General features: G+C 48.9%; 1 pseudogene; it reads right to left on the reverse strand.

The window, feature by feature from the left end:
• Window positions 1-1,406: 1,406 nt before the first annotated feature.
• LOC132229242 (translationally-controlled tumor protein-like) lies at window positions 1,407-2,044 on the reverse strand (annotated as a pseudogene).
• Window positions 2,045-16,661: the final 14,617 nt, after the last annotated feature.

Consider the following 16,661-nt stretch of genomic DNA (forward strand, 5'->3'; position numbering starts at 1 on the left):
TTGGGTTCTTGTACCCTTTGTCTATCATAGCTTAGGAACAAAGGGGAATTGTTCGTGGCTTTGGTCCCAGAAGAACACATGGTCCAGGAAAATTAGAACTTCAGAAAAGATGTGATTGGAAAAATTGAGGAAGATTTCCTAGAGAGGCTTGCATTAGAGCTGAGGCTTGAAAGATGGATCATTTTTATTCTAAACCCTCTCCAACCCCCAATTATGTTGAAAACTACATAACACCATTATAGAAATGTTGAATAACACAGAGGGGAAAAAAATCACCCATAATCCCATCAACCTACGCCAATGACTTTTGTGAATTCCCTTCAAGGCTTTGTCCACAAGGACATTTAAGTATTGCTGTGGACTGAATTGTGTGCCACCAAAATTCATGTTGAAGCCCAAACCTGAATGGGATGGTATTTGGAGAATGGGGCCTTTGGGAGATAATTGGGTGTAGATAAAGTCATGAGGGTGGGGTGCTGTTGGTGGGATTAGTGCCCTTATAAGAAGAGGAAGAGACGCCAGAGCTTTCACTCCTTTCTGGGTGCACACACCTCAGAAAGGCCTTGTGAGAACATAGTGGGGAGTTGGCTGTCTGCAACCCAAGGAGAGACACAGGAACAGACCCTGTTGGCACCTTCATCTTGGACTTTCAGTCTCCAGAATTGTGAGAAATGTTTTTGTTGTTTCAGCCACCTAGTCTATGGTGTTTTGTTATGGCAGCCTGAGCAGAGTAAGACAAGTATGCAGTCCAACTAATGCATTTAATCATATGACTTGATTTTTAATATAACATTATATCATAGCCCCTTTTTACATAGAAAAGTGAAATTTATAATGATCACTTTTAATGGCTATGCAATATGCCATCCAGTGAGTATATTATGAATTTATTACCCATTCCCCTATTGTTGGATTTTTTTGGTTGTGTCTTATTTCTAAAGCTGTAATGAACATCTTTGAACATGTAGTGCGTTTTTCCCCCCTTTTTAGTTATTTCCTTGGAACAAATAAATTCTCTGAAGTGGAAATACTGGGTCAAAATTTATGAACACTTTTATGGCCCTTGAAATACGTTGCCAAATTGCTTTTAAAAGTATAGTTCCAGAATACACTGAAGGCTTTGTTAGGCAAATATGAGAGGGATAGGAATGGGATGGGGGGTCCCAATTCCAGGAAACAGCATGTGTTAAAGTGCATTGACCAGCACAGACTTCTGTGATTTATCCCTGGAATGCCATCACATGGCCAAGATGTAGAATTCTATGGCAGATTCTGTTGGCAAACTCAGTAGCTATCCTTTTTTTTTTTTTTTTTTTTTTTTTTTTTTAGTTTAAATGCATTTATTTTTAGACAACCTACATGACATTTAAAAAAAAAAAAAAAAACAATGCCTCTGCTTCAAATAAATCAAAGTCAAAATAAATGAAGAGCTCAAGATAACATCAGTCCCTTTTGTCCTAGTACTGGTGTGTGGATGAAAAGCAGCAGCCAGTTATGATAACAGATGATAGGTCCAAATTGCCAAATTTTTTTTAACATTTTTCCATTTCTAAACCATCCTTAAAGAGAACAATATATGGGGTCACACCATCCCCATGGAAGTCCAGCAGAGCAACCATGCCATCTGGATTCATGTTTTCACCAATACAGACTGGCAGTTTTTAAAATTAGCAAGGATGTGCTTGATTTGTTCTGCAGCCCCTGTCATAAAAGGTTTTACTCTTTCTTGTCTCTGTTTTTCAAGTTTCCCTTTGATTGATTTCATGTCATCTTTGATGTACTTCTTACAAGCTTTTTTTGTGTGTGTGAAGCTGGTTTCCTGCAAGTGACAATATCAACACCAGAGATGACTGTGCTTTCGGTACCTTCACCTTCCACCTTCAGCGGAGGCCTTTCTACCAATAAGTCATTGATGTTACCCTCTGTCCTACTGATCATCGTACCCTCTACCTCCAAGCACAGACAGCCTAACTGGCATCTCCCAGATATTGTAGATATCTGAGAACATCTTATTCTGGCTTATAATGTGCCAGTAGATGATCATGATGGCGGCTAGAAGGAGAGGGCAGCGGTGCTGGCTTAGTAGGAGCCCAAAGCTCAGCGATAATAAGGTGCATCTGGAGCAGTGCTGGGGGGAGGGAGGAGCAGGCAGAAAAGTCAGTAGCCACTCTTTTTTTTTTTTTAAATTGATATTTAGAGACAGAGGAATGGAGAGGGAGAGAGAAAAAACATTAATATGAGAGCAAACATCCATTGGCAGCCTCTTGCACGCCTCGCTGGTTGCGGGCATGTGCCTTGATGTGGAATCGAACTGGCAACTCTTTGGTGCATGGGACCTGCCCAACCAACTGAGCCACACTGGCCAGGGCGCAGGAGCCATTCTTAATTTTTTTCTCTCTTTTTATTCTCTCACCACAGAAGTTAAAAGCCAGATAATCTGCTTCCCAGCTTTTTTTGCAACTAAAAGTGACCATGTGACTTCATTCTCTTCAAAAAGATGTTAGGGAAAGCTCTGAGAAGAATTCCTTCTTTCCTATCTTATCCTCCCACCCTCTCTCCCTCTTCCTTCATTCTTTCCTTCTTTCCTTCCTTTCCTTTTCCCTCCCTGCCTCCCTCCCTCCCTCTTTCCCCCCCTCCCTCCCTCCCTCCCTCCCTTCCTCCCTCCCTCCCTTCCTCCCTTCCTTCCTTCCCTCCCTCCCTTCCTTTCTTTCCTCCCCATTTTCAACCTGTTTATTAAATCTTTCAACTGGCAAGTTAAAGGCTTTTGATTTCTTGATTAAAGGGGACAATGTCATCAATATCATCTCTTCTTGCCTTGATGTAATACCTGGAGCTGCAGCAGCCACACTAAGATCATACGGTTGGACAAGCATGAGGACAAAAAGCCAACATAGCGTGGGAAAAAGGCAAGATAGAAAATCCTCGATAGCACCATTTGAGCAGCTGAGTCAATACCACCAATCACCCACCTCTAACTTCTTGTTTTGTGGGAGAGGCAGCCCTTACTTGACTAAACCATTGTTAGTCAGATTTTCTGTTAGTTGCAGTCTAATGCTTCCTAACAGATATTAGACTTCACCGCCATGCCCCGTCTCCCTCAGACAGCACCTGGGATTTAGATTCTAGTCTCATCATATTATAATTTAATCCTGTCTCTTGGAACTGGTGACATGGACCACTGCAGGCCAGTACACTTACTGCCTGCCCATTCTCAGTCTGAGTGGTGTCCCCTTCCTAGCTCTGGATGCTCCCAGCAGACCTCAAAGTCTGAAGCTTGCTCCTATAGTCTCTGAGTCTTGTTTGTTTTTTCAGGAGCAACAACCAGGCCAGGACCTTGTATTCAGGGTACACCAATCACTGGCTCCCTTTGAGGTCTCAAGAAAATCCTGAGCCAAGAGTCTTTTTTTTTTTTTAGCTTTATTTTTATTGTTGACACTCTTACAGATGTTCCTCATTTCCCCCACTTTGCCCACCTCCACCCAGCCTCCATCCCCCTTCTCTCTGGCCGTCACCACTCTATTGTCTGTGTCCAAGGGCTATGCATATATGTTATTATTATTATTTTTTGGTAAAGAATTATAAATTTATTAGATCATCTGGAAACCAGATGGGCTGGGCCCCAAAATGGCACCAGCGGGCCAGAGGAGGGGGAGCGGGATATATATGTCTCCTGTGAAGGTCAGAGTAACAGTGGGTGGGAGGCCGGGTGTAGGTGGTCCACTGAAAACTGGGTGAGGTGGTTTACTGGAAACTGAAAATCGTTATTCATGTCTTGAGAAATCTGTAATGAGAATAATAGGAGAACCGCTGGGAGGACGAGAGCCCGAGGTGGGGCATAGTGGAGCGCAGGGAAAAGGTAGAGAATGTGCCTCACATTCCAGCCTCTTTTTCTTTTTTTTCTGGTAAGCTGGGAGTCTGTCTAACATTTCCCTCCTCAAGTATTCTTGGCACTGAATTCTTTCAGAGAAAAAGGGGCATTGGGTCTCTTCTATAGCTGCTTCCTGTTGAAAGGGGGCAATGTTTTTCTTCAAAGCCAAAAACCTTTGCTCTTTGTCAGAGGGACGATGAAGCCTGGGCCCAAAAGAAGGTTGTGATGGTGTCTAGGGGTGGTATTTCCCCAGCACAAGTAGGGCTTGTAACCTGGTGAGACAAACTGTTTTATAAATTTGTATTAATGTGGCACATAAATGTTCTTTGGCTAATCTCTTCACCTTCTTTCATGCAGTCCCCCTATACTCCTCCCCTCTGACATCGGTTAGTTTGTTCCATGTACGCATGCCTCTGCTTCTATTTTGTTCATTAGATTCCACATGTAGGTGAGATCATATGGTATTTGTCTTTCTCTGACTGGCTTATTTCACTTAGCATAGTAATCTCCAGGTCATCCATGCTGTTGCAAAAGGTAAGAGTTCCTTCCTTTTACAGCCACATAGTATCCCATTGTGTAAATATACCACAGCTTTTTTATCCACTCATCAATTGATGGGCACTTGGGCTGTTTCCAGATCCTGGCTATTGGAAATAATTCTGCTATGAACATAGGGGTGCATATATTCTTTCTGATTGGTGTTTCAGGTTTCTTAGGATATATTCCCAGAAGTGAGATCGCTGGATCAAACAGCAGTTCCATTTTTAATTTTTAAGAAAACTCCATATTGTTTTCCACTGTGGCTGTACCAGTTTGCATTCTCACTAACAGTGCACTAGGGTTCCCTTTTCTCCACATCCTCACCAGCACTTGTCATTTGTTGATTTATTGATGATAGCCATTCTGGCAGGTGTGAGGTGATATCTTATTGTAATTTTAATCCTGAGCCAAGAATTTTGGATTCATTTCTGGATCATTCCCTTACCAGTCGTATGGTAGGGTCAAGTCAATCTCTCTGAACAACAATTTCCTTATCTGTAAAATAGGGGTGATTAGGGTTGCTGGCAAGGTTTAGAACTGCAATCTGGTAACCTGGTAGGAGCCAAAGAAATACCTTCCATTTGAAGACAAGTGAGGCTCAGAGAGGAGCAGGAAGGTGCCCCAAATCCTCACGGAGCAAAACCAAGAATAGACGAAGCATGACAAGTTACATCAAGGTGGGTTCCAGCGGCTGTGTGGTCTCCTCTGTGGAAACCTGGTGCTGGGAGTGACACATGTTCTTCCCTAGTCACTCAGAATGGGAACTACAGCTGGCAAGACGGCAATAGGCCCACATTCTGCAACAGGCCCACATTCTGAAACAGGCCCCCAAAGGATAAAAGGAGCCTCTGTTTCTGGGCCATGAGGCCTATAAGGCCTGCTGAGACCTCGGAAATTGGCGTGTTGTCCTCAGGCCCCTGGGGTACAGCGGGGGCCTCCTGTTGTACCCCTCCAAGTGGCCAGAGTCAGCTCAGCCTACTTACCTCCCCTGCACAAAGTTGCACGTTCCCAGCTGACAACTTGAAGGCTACGTGCCCCAAGCTAAAATTAGGACATGTGCTCTGTCAAAGGATTCTTTCCATGGCTGAACATATTTATTTGAAAGTTCTTATCAAGGAATAAAAATGAGCTCCTCCAGAGGTTTAATGAATCAACTTAATTGGAAGGAACACAAATATGTGCAAACAGAGCTGCCTTGAACCCACTAATGATATCAGGACAGGTTTCCTTCTTGATAGCTGAGACTGGAAGTCTTAGGCCCAGGGGCAGAAGGGAAGAGGTGGAAGGGGTGGCCATGGGCAGAAGTTACTTGACTTGAACCAATTCTCCCAACAATTTTTAAAGGGAATATAGAGGCATGATGATTAGTGAAACCAGAATGAAAAGATGTAAACGGATGTAGTATGAAAGCAAATCCAGGGGCCACAGAGAGCAGCTGATCTAAGGGTTGGCACTGACATTTTATTCACTAACTCCCTCATGCCCCTCCCCCAACTTGCCAGCCTTGCAGGTCCTGTACCCCTGACTTCCCTGTGTAATTACCCACCCCACACTGGCCTCTGTACTGGGGAAGACCACGTTCCCACACCCCATAGACAGAGTTTGAGGTCACCCATAGCCTGAGGAAGGGAGAGCTAGAGGGGAAGTGGGGGAGGGGTGTGACACCCAGGAGAAGGGCTGTTCTCACTGGAGCATAGCAAGGTTATTCTCATGGGGTTTCCACCATCCCAGAATAAGGTTGGATTCCCTGTAACTCTGCTCATCATCATACCTGTCATAGGGAACACACAGCTTAATCCCCTGCTTCAGTCTCCTCTACTCATCATGTGAGAAAGCCATGTGCTTGGATGGCAGAGACCTGCATTCTGGTTCCAACTGGGCCCCAGGATCCCATCAGAATGGAGCCAATCAGGGGACAGGAGAGGGGACCGGTTCTGCATCTTACTGTGTGACCTCGGTCAAGGTAGTTGACCTCACTTTACTTATCTGTAATATGGACTAGTGACCTCTCCCTTATATGCAGAGCACCTAGTTCACTGTCCAGCATATAGTGGGCCATTGATAAATAGTGACTGTTAGTGTATAAAAACTATTAAAACATAAAAGGATAAGGGATACCAACGTTAACAATCCCGTTTTTCTTGTTCCCCCAAGCAGAGGAAGCAGGAGAGAGGATTGTTACAGCCTTTTCAGCCTGACGCCTGGCTCCTCCTGGGGCTACTCACATGGCTCTTAGGCAGATGGGGTCTGGCTAATTTCCATGGCCCCGCTCCTTGCACACACGCCATTCAGACCCACAGATCTGGCATGACCCTGTTCTCAGCTGGATAGGGTGGCACTCCCGCCCACTCCATAGCAGTCAAGGCAAAGACAAGGGGTATCCCTCCCTGCAGCAGCCACCCCCTTGCTACTCTTTGTGGGAGCCCCAGGAAGTTCCCTCTTCAGCTCTTCTAGCTCCCACCTTCCTTGTGCGTGTCCCCGTCTCATCCCTCCTCTGCCCCACTCAGCCTGCTCCTCCACAGTGGCAGTCATGCTGTGCATGTCCAAAAGGGAGACTCAGAGGAAAGCCCTGCTTCCTGCTACTTACTTGTCTGCTCTATCTCCAGATGCACCAGGCTGGGCAGGTGGGACCCCTGCTAGATGTCCTCAGCCTGGCCCTTCCCCCACCTCCTCCAGCCTGTGGGGATGGGGGCTGAGAGGGCGATCTTAATTTCTCCGCTTCTAATCAGCACAGCTGGGAGAAGCAGCAGGCAAGGGCAGGAGGAGGTGAAAGGCCAGGGGCCTAATCTACAAGCCACCCAGCCACCAGAGCCCAGCTTTCCTCCTAACAAGCCATGCAGCAAACAAATTATCTTTGTTGTTCCTGGGAAATCTGCAAGTACTTACCCGTGTAATTAGCATCTGTGTCTTGTGCCGGCAGTTCAGGTGAACAGGCCACGGCTACCTGGTGCCAGGCCCGCCTGTAATCAAAACCAAAGCAGCCGCCAGGGTGCTCTCCAGCAAAGGCCACGTCAAACTCAATCAACTGGGATGGTGTCCCCAGGAGCCAATGCACACTGGGGCCGCAGTAGCTCTGAAATGCAAGAAAGAGGTGGGTAGGAGGCCAGCCGTTTCCACAAACCACCCTGGTCCTTTGATGCTGGGGCAGATGGAGGGCTCAAGGCCTGACCCACTGAAGCGAAGGCCCTGGGCCCAGGGATCTGCATTTTAAGCAGCTCCCCAGGTGACTGATGCACAGCCAAAGTTTGGTAAACACTGGATGTTCTCCAAGATCCCCTGGGTCGGTAGAATAGTACTAGTGATAAATAGCATTTATAGACATACCTCATTTTATGGAGCTTTGCTTTATTGAGCTTTACAGATGTTGCATTTTTTTACAAATTGAAGGCAAGACTCTCCACCAGCAAAAAGATTATGACTCATTTCATGGTGGTGGTCTGGAACCAAACCTGCAATATCTCCCGGGCTGAATGCCTACTAGGTGCAGGGGCTTTATATATGAGTCCGTTATTTCATTGAGAGGTATGAATGTCTCCTTTTCTTAATTTTTTTTTTAAATCATCACCCTGGGATATTTTTTTTCCACTGATTGAGAGAAAGAAAGAGAGAGAGAGTGGGAGTGAGAAGGAGAGAGAGAGAGAGAAACACGATGTGAAGGAGACACATCACCCCAACCAGGGCTGGGGATCGAGCCTGCAACCGAGGAACGTGCCCTTGACCAGAATCAAACCCTTGACCCTTCAGTCTGTGGGCCAATGCTCCAACCACTGAGCTGAGCCGGCCAGGGCGGAACGTACCCTTTTAGTAGAGAGAATAACTGACTTGACCAGAGTGTCAGAGCGGCAGGGCTGAGAGTCAAGCTGAGGTGTGCCTGTCTCCAAATCCTGCTCTGGGCCCCTCCCCAGAGTTATTTCCCGCCCGAGGCTACTTGTCCCATGCCAGGTGGAGGCTACGTGGCATCTCCCCAACTTTGCACGTGGAGTGGCAGCTCCCTCTCTCAGGGGGACAGGGAAGGTGGACACAGGAAGCTCCTGGCCCAATGCAGGAAGCTGTTCTCTGCTTCCCGCTCAAAGCAGGGAGTAACACACAGCTTCTTTATCCCACGGGGCAGAATGCGGCCCCTACACAGAGGAGGAAGGACAGGCCAGAATGGGCAAACAGGCAGGCTGGGAGAAAGACAGAGAGCGGGCTCAGCAGGGAGCCTGGGGAGGGAGGTGCTCCCTGGGGCGGCAGGAGGCCGGCTGAGGCAGCTCTCCTGAATGCAAGACAGAGTTTGCACTCAAATAAACCCCGGTGTGCATGGATGGGGTGCAGTGTAAGACGATGTTGATTCTAGCCTGAATAGCACAGAGACTGGGTTTTCATCAGTTCCTCGGTGAAGAGGAAATTGGAAATTAATATCAAAATCCCACTGAGTAGTGTCCATAGTTTCCATATGTAATCATGCTTGGCTTAGCTAGGTAGTAAAATGTTTATGATTTTCTTTCCAAGGTTGAGTTTAGTCATTCTCAACGAACCATTTAGTTGGCTTCATAAAGTCCTGCATTAAAACACCCCTCTAGGTGATGCTGTAGATGGATAGATACCTGGCTAGGTAGACCCTCCTGGCTGTTAAAGTGAAGGCCTGGGGCCCAGACAGGGCAAGTCTCGGGGAGTTGTCCTCCCAGACAGCCGCTCTGGCAAGGCTGGGGCGCCACATGTTACACGGAGCACTGGCTTGACAGGGAGTGCACCGTAAGACTGTTTTGAGGATGTCTCCTGGCATTTGTGATTCATATGCAGACATTCAAATAGTGTGCCCCTCCCCCAGCACGTGCTTTCGGTAAACCGAGGCATGGCCGCGCTGCCAGCTGGAGCGGACGTGGGTGGGTGTGGTCACCGTGGTCAGGCACACTCTGGCACTTCTTCCTGCTCCATCCTGGAAAAGGCAAGAAGCGCAGCAGCCTCCTGGCGCCTGCCTCGGTCTTTAGCTCACTCTACACCAGAAGTGCAGACAGAGATGTAAAGGCCAATGCACAGCCCTCACCATCTGCTGGAGCTGGAGGCGATGAGGGCAGTTGGGCAGGCTGCGGGCCTGGGGGTCCCATCTCATCATCCGTCCACACACACACAGATACACCACACCCCCCCTCATACATGCACACGCGTTTGTGTGTATACATATACATGCTCACACATAGATATGCACATTTATATACACACATATACAGAAAGACACACCTTCACTCACAAAGACTCATAAAACAGACCACACACATACCCAGAGATAGACATGTACCCAACCTTATACACAAAGAGACACATAGTCTAACATACACGCATACATGTATAGAGGCACTAACATGCTTACATAAGACCCACCCTTATATGCCACACACAGACTCCACACCCTTGTGCGCACACATTCCTTCTCAGTTGCCATTTGGACAAGAGAAGGCGGTGTCTGAACTGCCATGTGGGGGATGCTGTGTGGCTCCAAGCAGAGTGAGGCCCACAGCCAGGCCCTCCCCTGCAGCCTCACCATGGCCACTGACAAGTGCCCCCATGATCCCTGCCCAGCCGCCCCCTGCCTGTCTGATCTTCTCTCCCACACATCAGCAGCCTCTTTAACAACAGCATGCCTTGCCCCACAGCCTACACACACACACACACACACACACACACACACTCATACTCAAGCGCACAGAACATGCTCTCCCTCTTTCTCACTATGTCACACAGAGCTGCTCTGTCTCCAGCCTCTCCAGTCACATCCACACCATTTGCCTGTCAGCTTGCCCCCTGCCCCCCACCCTACTCCACCCCACTCCCAGCTTTGGTCTTTGTCTCATGCACAATATACAGGGTCCCATGTAGACGCCCTGTATCTGTCTGTCTGTCTTGCGCACACAACGGAACAACTTGAGCCATGGCAAGTGGGAGAGGGTGTCAGGCCCGATGGAAGCTGTTATTCTTAGCCCTGTCACTGAACACTTCCATCCCCTCCCCACTCAGTCCCTGCCCTGCAAGTCACCCTCCCCACGAGACAGAGCCGAACCTGAGGCCAGTCTAATCCCCCATCTGTGGAGAAAGAGGGAAGGCAGGAAGGGATTGCAGCCCAGCACTGAAAAGGAGCAGAAAATTGGATTTATTTTTGCTACCCCCCCCCCCCCACCCCGACTCTGCCTCCAGCTGCTCGGAGAGCAGTTGTGTGGGGAATGATGGAAGAGAGGGAATTTGCATTGGAGAATACTTGCTGGATGGCCTGAAACATTTGTTGCCATTGCTGATCCAGTTCTCTCTGAGTGTGTGTGTGTGTGTGTGTGTGTGTGTGTGTGTGTGTGTGTAGGGTGCAGGCTTGTAGGGGGTGTGGGTGAGACCACTCTGAGGAAGCAAGACTCCGGAGAGGGTACTAAGCCATTTCTTAACCCTTTTTTGCTTTGGAGCTGGAACTGGCCATAAATAGATCAGACCCCAGCTCAGCTTTTGCTCAGCCCCAGGGTCTCTCAACTGCCAGAACTCTCTGTGCCACTGAGCCCTCTCTAGGCCTGCACCTGCCAGGTGTTAAAGTAGGGGCCCAGGAGGAAGGAGTTCTATCCCCCAAAAGTCCCACAGATACTTCAAACCCAAAGTTCTTGGTCTTTTCCTCTCCATATCTCCTCCTCGCCCGTGTTCCCTGAGCTGGACACTTCAGACACCCCCACTTGCTCCCTGCCCTCCCCACCTTCTGCTTGGGTTCCAAGTATTTGATCTCAGGTACCCTCCAAGGGTTCTTCATCTCCATCCCATGTGCCCAGCCCCTCTTTGGCGTTGGCCAGGACTCTTGCAGTAGCTATTAGCAGGTCTTCCCACCCTCAGTCTCCCTTCCTACCAGTCCACCCTCCCAACAGCTGCCAGTGATTTCAAAGGTAAAAATAAAGAAAGCCTGACCATGTCACTCTCCTGCTCAAGACTCTTTCCTGGGTGCCAGGCCACGCTCCTCATTCCATTCCCTGCCCTGCACACCTCACTCTGCACACACAGAGCCAGCGCCTCTCTGAGCACAGCAGGCCCTTCCGTGTCTGCTGCCTTGGCACATGCTGGTTCCTTAGCCTGAGACGCCTTTTTCTGCTTCTTCACCTTTGGGAATTAGAAACCAATTCAGCTGTCATTGCCCTTCTGATCTCGAGTGCTTACACAAACCTTGATTCTAGCCCTTAAGCCATTGTCTGTTGGGGGTCCCTCATTTATCCATACTTCCCTGCCTTTGCCAGGTCAGGTCCTCTTATCGGAATGCCCTCTCCTGCCTTCTCCATCTCGTCCGGTCCCGTCCTGCTCCAGCCTAACCTTTCTCTGTGACAAGCACTCCGGTCTCCCTTCCTTTGGGATTTTCCAGTCTGTGGCTCACACTGGGCCCCGGGTTCGTTGGCCCTGTGTTGTCCACACTGCATTCCCCATTCGGTGTGCAGTCATCCCAGCTGGCCTGTGAGCTCCTGGCGGGTGTTGGGGTGGAGTTCCTGCCACAGTGCCCCTGTGGAGCTCTGAGTGGTGCTGGCTCACAGCCAGGGCTCAGATTCTTCAGGGGGTGGGGGTGGGGGTGGGGGCACTAAGTTTCAGCCCAGGAGTGGGAGGAGGGCAGGAGAAAGGAGCTCTCAGCAGGTGCTGAGTGAAGACAGGTTCCAGCCCCTGGGACTCCTGTGCACAGAGCTGGGCTGGGGACACAAGGCCTGTTCTCACTTGGCAGCTGTTGGCAAAGCCTGTCCCCAGTGGTGATGCCAGAGGCAGGGGCCCCGGAGCAGGCTCTGGCTCTGATACTGGTCTGCTGAGTGACCAGGAGAGAGAGAGGCTCAGAGTGGGAGAAGCAGAGATAGAGAGGCAGAGAGGCCGGCAGGGAGGGGGCCAGCGATAGAGACTGCGAGGTCCAGGCAGTGAGTGAGACAGAGACATGGTGACAGAGAGAGGGACAGACAGAACAAGAGGAGGTAGAGACACGACACCAAAGGAGAGACCGACAGTTCAGAGACAGAGAAACTGAGACACACACACAAAGATAGAAGTGAAATCATAAAAAGGAAGAGAAAGTCAGGGAGAGACAAATTGAAAAGGAGACTGAAAGGAAGGTAGGCAGAAGGGACAGGAAGAGGCAGAGAGAGGAGGAAGGCAGATGTCAGGAGAGAGTGAGGGAGACAGAGAGAGAAAAAGGGAAATGCAGACACAAACAGACATATGGGGCTGGGAGATCCTGCGAGAAGCTTGATAAACACACACACAGAGGAAGCCAGGAATTCACCTAAAGAGACAGCAAGGCAGCAAAGGGAGAAGAGACTCAAGGGGGCCAGGGCAGACCTGGGCATGGTAGGAGGCCAGGGCCTGTCTGCTGGGCTCCTCTTCTTGGTCATAAACTGTGGGGGCAGGGATGGGGGGAGACCTGAAGGCAGGGCTGGGTGGAAGGGCTCTGCAGGCTCAGTCTTGACTCCTTCGGGATCTGGAGCTGCCCTCACAGGAGCCCCAGGAGAGGGACCCAAGCCTGAGGATGGCAGGTGGCGAGAGGCCCAAGCCCAAGCCGCACCTAGAAACAGGGTGGCCCAGCTGCTACTTGGTCCAGAGGGGCTTCCTGATCATGGAGCCTCTCTGCTCAGCAGGGAGAGGAGCTGCTGGGAACCACAGAGCTGAGTCTGTGGGAGACCCACATGGGGTCAGTGCTCAGGCTGTGAACAAGCCCCAGGTAGACGCGCCAAGGCCTTGGCAACCCATTCCATTGTTCCACCACCCAACACAGAGAGCCCATTGGAAGTCCCTCCTGCTGTCTAACTCAGATACCTCCCACTGCAAGTGCAGCCCACTCAATTCTTTAGGAGGTTAAATTAAAAAAAAAGAAAAAAGAAAAACTCCACAGAAATCTGAAATGCCACAGAGTGCTCAGACAAAGACCTCTTTCTGTGCAGTTCCACTCCCTCCTACACCTCTCTCCCCCTCCCCACCCCCCTTCCTTACTACAGGCTAAATTGGCAGTGGAGAGGTTTTGAGTCAACAAATGCAGTGGGCTGGGGAAGGGAGCCCTGAAGGGAATTCCTGTCTGGGAGACGTTTGCTGACAGCAGTTACTGTGACAACAGGAAGGCCTACAACAGACCGGCAAGCAGCCCCTGCCTCCTGCCTGCCGCCCCCCTGCCCGATTCTAGCTCTTCCTATACCTCCTACCCCAGTTCATTCATGTATTCATTCATTCATTCATTCGTCATTTACTCACCATAGTAACTCAACATATGGACACCCACCATATGTCTAGCACCTGCTCGGCATGTTTGTATAGGAGTAGGCAAAAGTAGGTTTACAGTTGTGAATATGTGAAAGTTTATTCTTGTATTATTATTTATTAATTTTTGTATTATTTTTCATATGAACAACTGTAATCCTACTTTTTCCCACTGCTGTATTGACAGCTTCATTCAGCCCTCACGGCAACCAGCAAGTGCCATTATTCTCTCTTTAACAAAGTAGAAAGCTGAAACCCAGTACACTGAAGTGACTTGCCCAAGGTCTCACAAAACAATAGAGCTGGAATTTGAACCCAAGAGGTGGAGTTGAGATTTGAACTCAGGTCTGTCTGGCTTCCCAAATCAGGTAAGTGCTGGGGAGCCAGGCACCAGGTGGTGAGCTTCATGAGAGCCAAGACTGTACCATCTTTATCTCTACAGCTCTAGAACTGTGCCAGAGCCTGCACACAGCAGGTGCTTGGTACATGCTTGTGGCATGAATGTTGGCTTATCAAGGGGAGTACAGGAGTTGGCGAAGTTGAGAGCCTTCAGAGGAGGAGGCCTTCCCACTTGGAAGAAGCTGCACCTGGATTCTGTAACGCAAGTGCTCAAGGGCACGTATGGAATGCCTATTCTGCCCCAGGCACTGTGCTAGGACCTCTGAATACAACACTTTAAAAAATGCATTTGTCCTTTGCCCCAAAGAAAGTCTTTGTTTAGCAGGGGAGACCAGCACATGAACAGATGGAGGCGGAGGTGCTAGCAATAAGTACCCAGTGCTGTGGGATTCCAGGTGGAGTGTGGACCTAAATGTGAAAAGCAAAACAATAAAGCTTTTAATAATGCAATAAAGGCAACACAGAAAAATATCTCCATGACCCCAGGGTAGGGAGAGATTTCTTAAACAACACATAAAAATAACGCTAACCATAAAGGAAAAGATTGATAAATCTGAGGACATTAAAATCAAGTTCTGTCCTTCAAAGGACACCATTAAGAGAGTAAAAAGGAAAGTCAGAGTGGGAAAAGATTTTGCAAACCCTACAACCAACAAAGGGCTCATCTCCAGAACGATCCTACAAATGTGGATGCAGGGGACTGACAACCCAGTGGAAAAATTGGACTAAGGAATTGAAAATGCAGAAATTCAAATGGCCAAAAATACTATATGACAAGGTGCATGCCCTGATTGATAATCAAGGAGATGCTAATTAAAATCCAAACAAGATTCTACTATATACTCACCAAATTAGCAAAAGTGTAAAAGTCTGATAAAACCCAAGTTTTGGTGAAGATGTGGAATAGAGTTCTTAAAAACCTCTTTGGAAGCAGCCATCAGTATCCAAGTAGTCAAGTCCAATATATGCACACCCCACAGGTTAATGCCAGTACAAGAATGTTCATGGCAAGCACTGTTCATGAAGGCCCCAAACCGGAACCAATAGATCTTGTCCAGTGGGAAAAAGGAGTTCAGGGGAACAGAGAGAACAATTCTGCCTGAGCAACTGTGGTATGTGGGAAGGTGACCTCTGAATTTCTTCCTGAAGGTGAAGTTTGCCAGTTAAGGAAGGGGGGGGGGGCATTCCAGACAGAAGGTCTGGCAAATGTACAGGCATTGGGTCCTGAGCAGTTCCTCCGTGTCCTGGAAGTGGTTGGGTTAGGGGTGTCAGAGAGAGAGATGGAAAGGAGAGTGGGGGAGGAGGGGGGTTAGACTTTTAGAACATGAAGGTCTTTGTGGGCCATTGTAGGAAGTTTGGCTTAAATACAAAAGTGGGAGAGAGTCAGGAGCAAGGTGCAGTTTGAAGGGAGACCAGTTAGAGGCTATTGCAACACATAAGCAGCTTGAGTGAAGGGATAGGGTGGATTTGGGGACAACAATCTCTGAGACAGAACAGAAAGGATGCGGTAATTGGGAGTGGGGAGGGGGATGAAAAAGAGCGGGGGCAATTCCCAGGTCTCTAGCTTGGGGAGCTGGGTGGATGGTGATGCTGTAAATGGACATCCAGAGATTGAAGAAGGAGGGAAGGAGAGGTTTGAGGAAGGAACTAAGAGGCGTGGTTGGAAACATGCTGCTTTGGTGCTTCCTACAGGATGGACAGATGAATATCTAGGACATCAGGACAAGCTTGGACATGGAGCCACAGATATCAAAGTTATTGCACCAGGAAGCCATGAGCTTAGATGAGAAAAATTGGGGAGCAGGAGCAGGGCAAGACCAAAAGAAGTCATAGATGGAGCCCTGGGAACCAAGCAGAGGCGATGGGCAGAGGAAAAGTAAGTGAAAGAGACAGGGAAGGGATGATCAGAAAGTAAGAGGAGATTTGGAAGAGGGTGGGGGTATCACAGCAGCTAAGAAAGGAATTTTCACAAGGGCTGGGTGGTCTGTGGAGTGCAAACAGGGTATTGGAAATAGGTAGTGTTAGGTCTGTGATAAGCAGAGAGAAGGAGTAGAGGGAAGTTGGGGGAGTTATGGTCTGAAAAACTTTATTTTCTCTGTCAATTATAGGTGAGGCAGGAGGTAGGCAGGAAGCCTTGAAAGGGTGGTATAGGGTTAGAACAGGAGCTGACCACCAGGGGCCCAGGGGCCTGGAGGGCTGAGCTGATGTCAGGGACCATAAATCTGGAGTGGCACCAGTTTGCACGGTTGGGTGATTTTCCTGTGCCTGCTTGTAGCCTGGGAATCATGATAGGGAAAGCAGATGACTGGAATCCCCCAGGGCTGGGAAAGGCAGGGCGAGGGGGTGTGGGAATTGAGGGTGCCAGGGAGGATGAATGATGTGGCCAATCACAGGCAGGTCGATAGGGGAGGAAGTGGAGCCAGGAAGGGGCTGACAGCCTGGCAGAGTGCCTCGTCCAAAGCCAGCACTCCAGTACTGTAGTTGAATGAGCAAGACAGAATGGGAGAATTGGAGAAATCTCTGTGAAAGGAGACCAGGTTTTATGGGAGGAAAGGAAAGAAGTTGTGGCCCAAGAGGGGGATACTGGTGTTCAAGATTGTACAGGAGGCGTTCCAGGCAGTATGTGGGTGGCTGAGGTGAA

The sequence above is a fragment of the Myotis daubentonii genome, chromosome 3 (assembly GCF_963259705.1).
Source record: "Myotis daubentonii chromosome 3, mMyoDau2.1, whole genome shotgun sequence".
NCBI classification, from domain to species: Eukaryota; Metazoa; Chordata; class Mammalia; order Chiroptera; family Vespertilionidae; genus Myotis; species Myotis daubentonii.